At 36.3% G+C, this 6,943-nt stretch overlaps 2 protein-coding genes across 2 annotated transcripts in view; both read left to right on the forward strand.

Moving 5' to 3' along the window:
- The window catches only part of LOC130555347 (uncharacterized), a 130,606-nt gene that overhangs the window by 48,301 nt on the left and 75,362 nt on the right, over positions 1-6,943 (forward strand). The window lies entirely within an intron of this gene.
- The window catches only part of htr1fa (5-hydroxytryptamine (serotonin) receptor 1Fa), a 31,994-nt gene continuing 26,682 nt past the window's right edge, over positions 1,632-6,943 (forward strand). The window contains exon 1 of the mRNA XM_057335461.1: positions 1,632-2,021. The gene's annotated coding sequence lies outside the window, so the exon portion shown is untranslated. The remainder of the gene's footprint in view (positions 2,022-6,943) is intronic.

Here is a 6,943-nt window from a genome sequence, read left to right on the forward strand (position 1 = left end):
TACAGTAAAATAAGTCCATATATGGTGTGCATATAGTGTGGGATGGCCCCTATAGAAACCCACCATCAGTTTTTTCTACTTATGAGAAATAATGTTTGTATAGTCAATTATATTGGAATAATATTTTTCAAACAAAATGCTTTCAAAAAACATACTGTAATTAAATCTGTTCAAATCCATGGGTACTGTAATTGCAAACTGCATAAACAGTTTTATTTGCAGGACAAAGGTCTAGAAGGCATTGAAATAATACATATTTACGATACAGACAGAGACATTGGTTTCACAATATAACGTTACAGCAATCATAATGCAAACATTCGGAGAAAAAAACCTGCATAAATTACGACAAAAACGAGATATTCTAAACGTAAAACAAGAAATATATTATTGACAAGAGACGCGGATCATCTACATTTAAATAAAGCTTTACAAGCGGTGTTACCGTAATGTACCGTAAACCACTCAATAAGCGCGCATCTGAACCTAAACGGCGGCTGGCTTGACCGTGTATTTTCAAACCGCGGCTGGCTTGACCGCAGTCATTTCATCCCTGAATGATGTCCAAATGGCCGAAGTTTGCTCGACGTATGTGTGATATATAGGGCCATATGATTTCCGCGATGTATTTGTAATCTGCTTGTTTTGCATGTTTATGAGTGAAAGAGTGGCAAGGTTGCGCTTGTTGAGCTTTCAGCGTCCGCGTTTCACAATGAGGAAGCTTCCGTCAAACACCGCTTTGCGGCAACCCGTCAAAATAAATGTCCTTTATTTGAGAACAAGTTATAACATTGTTTTTAATAATTCGGCCACGGAGTATATTTACTTACTTTAGTAAATTGAAGTAAATGTGCTAGTAAAATTATAAAAAAATAGTACATATAATTAAAAAATATTACTTGCTTAGAAAATAGTACTTAAATTTATGTAGACCTAAAACCAGAAAGGAAAAAAGAAATACGGTTTACCAGCCAAATAACCATAGTGATGTAAAGTAAATATGTTGAATTACATTATGATGTGCTCCTATGCACATGCTTAGTGCCGTAAGTGGTATGCTAAGGAACACACACGTTATGTGGCATTTTCTGTTTGCTCAGAAGCATTTGTAAACTGCAGTTCTAAAGCTCAGCTGTGATAAATAAACTTAAAATGTTTAATATCTTTTCACATCATGTGTTTTTGCATCAAATTATAGAGCGTAGTATCGATACAAGTATAGATAAGTACCGGTATCAATAAGCAGTATCGGTATCGATAAAATCTTAACCATACCCATCCCTATTCATGAACGAGAATCAGCAGGTCCTTTGACTCCTTTCGTTCGTGTACGAACGAGATCTCTCTCGTTCAGACTCAAACACAGGCTCGTTTCTTCAGTGAAGGGCGTATTCGTTCAGCACATTCAACCAATGCTCTGTCAAAGCTCACACTCGAACGCCATTGGCTCGTGCTTTAGACACTCTTTTAAGCCAAGACGACTGTGTTAAAAAAGCGTGCGTGCGTGCGTGCATGCGTGCGAGAGAGAGAAAGATAGAGAGAGAGAGAGAGAGAGAGAGAGAGAGAGAGAGAGAGAACAGACACAACCGTTTGAATAAAAGAGTAAAACGTATTTACTTTTATTATTATTATCATTTTATTATTTTATGTTAGCTTATATCTATTACTTTTTGGTTGTTGAATTCTGTTGTATTGTATACAACGTTCATGTCGAAATAGAGATGATAATATTTAAATATGCCAAATGCCACTTTGATTCAGATTAAGCCTAATAAAAGGCTCAGATGAAGCAGTCATGCTGTCTATATTTTAGTCCATCTCTCCATCTCCACGACTGCCCCTCTGCGTCCGCTTGCGCGACGCGTTGCGTGGCGTAGTGAGCGGGGCTTGCAGTCAACAGTAAGCTTCCTTGTGCATGTGCACCATGCAATCGGTCACTATTGGGTGAATCGTATCTGTCTCATGGCGACATATATCTCACATTCCTGCGCGATTCGACCAGAGGAATGCAACGTGCGTGAGTGAGTAGTCTAGAATAATTTCTTTCTTTTAAGCATCTCTAGTTTTTAAAATACGGCTTTTAAAGTTCCTTTTTCATTTCGACGATGTAATGGTGGCTTTTATAAAGTTTAATTAAGTGTGCACTGCTGTTTACATAGAAAAGCTTGTTACCAAATGATAGTTTTAACTGATAAATTACAATAAAATCTGGCTTTTAATTTAGCAAATTAATGTTTGTTTGGCTGTTTTCAAACTGAAATGGGTATACATGTATCTTTACATTGTGGTTTGAGTGTTAACGATGTTATCTCGTGGTACATTGGGGTGACATTTTCTTCGCATTATAGCCTACTTATCTCGTGTGAACGGAGGTCTCTATAAAACGTAAAGCTTTTTATCAGACCAGAATCTGACATTATATTATGACTTATTTTAAATTAGCACAGCAATTACTGTATATAGCATTGGTTTTGCATTGTCAGTTTAGTCATACTGTATGCCATATGTCACAGTGTATGTATATTGAACAAGGATGAAGCTTGCTCACCCTGAATGGGTTGATAAATAAACTGTACATGTGTCATGTTGTGACAGCAAAAAAATATACAACAACTGTTGATAATATATCATTTAAAATAAAGTATATGTATTTATAATTTAAAATAGTATAAGAGGGATTTATCTTTATTGTATATACAGAGCATTCCTATGGATCTGGATTTCTGTAACTGTATTAGTTTACACTATATTAAATGATTAAGAAACTATAAATAACACAAAAAATAGTACACAGAGAGACCAGGAGAGAAGCCAAAAACCCAGAGTTTTTTTTCTTCAGTTTCAATTTTCGGTACACTTGTACTGCATGCAAATGCATCTTTTTTTTTTGTTGATTATAGAGAAATTAATGGTAGGTATTGTTGTTTGATCATGTTTTTTTTTAATTCCACACTTTGTTTCATTAAAACAAAATTGCTCATGATTTAAATATCTTACCACTGGATATCAATCCATCATGTTCGTTGTCATTTTCTTACAGTACCTCCATGTAATGCAAATTATTGATTATCTGCTACCTCAAGCTTCTATGTTTTAGTTAGTTTAGTTTTGTCAGAAATTGTCATTGCATCCAAGAACAGAGCATCACAATAACATATGTTGCACAAAAGCATTGTAAACAATAACAGAGTTTGTAATTTCACACAAGCCTGTGTTCCATGAGAAGACTTAGACGCAGCCATGTGTTTAGACTACAGAAGAGTGAAATAATTTTGTTTCTTCCATTAGGGCACATTTATGAAATTATCCATGTAAATTAAGCATTATTGCATAAAATAATGCAGCGTAGCTTAAATGTATAGACTTCAAGGTTCCTGCTACTTTAAATAGCAAATAGCAGAAATTAGAATAATGACAACATAGTTTGAAGTAAATATGTGTTAGGGGGTGTAACAGTGGGGTTCTGTAATAGACAAATTGATTTTTAATTATAATGTATTAACTTTTTGTCAGGGTCAGCGGGGGAAGAACCCAAGTGCAGGCAGCAGTTAAGGGGTTAATCAAAAACTAGATTCATTTAAACAATAAACACAAAACAAAGACCCACGATGGGGGGTTAAAACAAGGACAGGACTGCGAGGCGAGGCAAGGCAAACACCCTATGTCACAGTACGAACGAGCACAGGACAAGAGACACAAGGCCATTATATAGGGAGACTAACAAAGGATAATTAACAAGGGACAGGTGTCAGGGATGAAACACTGATGGAAAGCTGAACGAGAGACCAAAGACAAGACCGAGAGAACGCATATTATGTCGTAACCGACAATAATATGTTTCTCTTCACACAAAACACGAGGCTCTGCCACAAGACCAAGAAAGACATGACAAGAAGAGGCAGAACCATGACACTTTTAAAGACAGACATACTACAAGACCTGAGATTATGGGGATTATTAATGGATACAATATATGCTTCTGTGGAAGCAAATATTCTGCGTCATTTCAACTTTTGAATTTTAATATTTGTATTAAATTGCTCAATTTAAGAAATCCCATAAAGCATTGATAATTATGTAAAGGTATTCTTTCTACACTAATAAAGAATATGTATATTTGTATATTTATAAATAATAGAAATGTACGTATTTTATTTTATACTTTAGTTTAAAGTATTAAATATAGCTATTTTCTTCTATTATGTCATCATTCAGAATGATATATGGGTCGAGTAGTTCATTCAGTGTACAGAACATTTTGTCTTTGTTTTTTGTAAAGTTTAAATGAATCTCGAAGCAGGCTATGTAGAGTAAGACATTTTCTGAGACCCATATCACTGTCAAATACTTTGTTCTAATGTTGTTGACCTGTTATGTGATATTATGAAATCTCATCTAATGTCATCTGATTTTTTAAAAGATAAATAATTGAATCACCAGGAATTACTGCTACTTTAGTCACACTTCTTAGAGGTGTATTTGGATTATGTGATTTCACAGTTCTAGGTGTTGGAACTGCAAGGCCAAAGTCAATGAAATGCTTCCCCTGAGTCAACTGTGCTTTTAGTGCAACAGAACAAATTGTAGGCTTGTGTGTCCTCATATACATTGTGACAGTACATGATAACAGTCATAAGTCTATTCCTGTTGTGGGGGGCATGTTTTATAAGGAAGCATAATGTCCGCTGCTTTGCATCACTTTGATCCAAATAAATTGGCCTGTTCAATGTCCTGTTGTATCTCCAACAAGAATGAGAACAGGAAGCATATTTTCCCATGGAGAATCTTTACTGTAACAGAACAGATATAACAGAAACAATTTAATCTCTTTGAGTAGGCCTAATGTTAATTGCATTTAAAAGTGCCACTGCTCAAGTTTTGACATTGCTACAAAAAAGTGACCTCTTCTAAGAAGAAACCTTTAATAATTATTCCTTTGACACAGAATGGTAGGTCTACAATTTGTCAGCTATTTGTCTCTTGTCTTAGAATCTGCATGTGAAATATTTTCATTAAGAACAATCAAAAGGCTGTTGAAGATGTGCAGCAGTCATCAATAATCTTCCTGTATCCAAAACCCCCAAAGTTAGTCACCAAACAAGCACATGTTGTCAACAAGCATTTTCCTCCATGCAAGTGATTAAGGCAATTGACACTGTACAACTTAATAACTGTGGTGGCATTTTTATCTGGAAACCTCTGAAAATCTTTTGTTTTCAGTTGGCTTGCAAAATAGGATGTTGGGACCATAGGTGACCATCTTAAGGAAGTTCACAAAGTTTCAATATTTATATATTATGGTTCAACACAATCCCATGGCAGATCACAACTATTTTATGAGAATTTGTATGAACTCATTCGTTTGTTTTAGTACGATCTGCTTTCGTGATGGTTAGGGGAGGAGCTTTATTTTCATCAGGCTACGCTGATTTGTTGAAGAACAAAGTTATGAAAACCAGACAGGTCTTATGTGGTCTGGATTTGTTGTGGTAACAACGCTGACATTTCTAAAGAAGTGATATTTGCTTTAAATAATAGATTTTACAGTAAATTTACATTTACGCATTTGGCAGATGCTTTTATACAAAGCGACTTACAGTGCACTATAGCTGTACATTTGATCAGTATTCCTTGGGATTGAATCTACACTGTAAAAAATTGCTGTTAAAAAACTGGCAATTTCCAACAGTAAAATCCTGTTATTTCAATAGACAGTTTAATCCTGTAGATTAACAGACCAAGGCCCATAGATTAATCCCTTTCTGTAAATCTGCAGCATTTAACTGTACACCCGTTAGCGCCTGGAAAAAAACAGTCTTGCGCTGTGAAAAGCAGCATGTGGGGGTGTGGATTTTTAACACATCACACTTTTTCAAAACAGCGCGGTAATCAAGATCACGTCACAGCTCGTCTCTTCCCAGATAGCAACAAATTCTTGGCCAAATCTGATTTAAATTTGGCCCTTCTGTCTTATTTCTGGCATTGGTTTTTTTCACAGTCTTGTGTGAAACAGAATTAGGCTCGTTTTTGGCGTGAGTCTGGTCAGCCAGAAGAAACAAAAAAAACAAGCATTAATTTGGATACATCCTGGCTTGAGTTAGACTTGCCATAAAAAGAACGTATAGTTCGGTTAAGATTTGGGTCGGTTTTGGTTAGCCACAAAGTTAAAAGCAACAAAAACTGCCAATAATAATGTCTTATAATATGTGTAGCGAGGAAGGCGGGACGAGAGCCGTGGGGCAGGAAGGCGGGGCCGGTGGCGTGAGTGATAATGAGTATCAGCTGTACGCGCACCGGTCCTGCATGCCTCACGGGGAGCTAGGGAGCATAAGAGGACGAGCGACGGGACTGCCGACGAGAGAGGAACGGGCCCGGACATGAGTTGAGTTTTGTTTAAGTTTTATTTATGTTTGTGTGGCCGGCAGTCGACCGTGAGGTGGCTGCCGGCCTTTTACTTCCGTGTTATTGTTTGTTTATTTTTGATTAAAGTTTATTGTTTAAATGTTGTTGGACTTTTGAGGCAGTCCTGCATGTTCAAAAATTTGCACAGAGACGTTCTCCAAAATCGATTAGAAGTTTATTATCAGATGTAAAAAGGAGTAACAAAGCTTTGGGTTGTCAGACGATCTCCTCACTCCACCACAAGCCAACAACCCAGATTATTCAAAAACACACATATTTATTCAGTATTTGACGTCGTTCTCATCTTCTGACTCCTCCTTTTCTGTTAGTTCCTGCAAAACAACATCTTTTGCACCCTGCGGTCAGTTGCTAGTTTCAGGAAGTGTCCCCTAGAGACAGTTTCATATGGCAAGACAACATATTAAAATACTTTCAGTAAAAAACACTCAATCATCTAATGCTTTAATTATGCAGCGTTGTTCTTAATCCTATGATTCAATAAAACACATCAAAACTCATGATTATACTTAAAACATATGCA

The sequence above is a fragment of the Triplophysa rosa genome, linkage group LG6 (assembly GCF_024868665.1).
Source record: "Triplophysa rosa linkage group LG6, Trosa_1v2, whole genome shotgun sequence".
Classification (NCBI taxonomy): Eukaryota; Metazoa; Chordata; class Actinopteri; order Cypriniformes; family Nemacheilidae; genus Triplophysa; species Triplophysa rosa.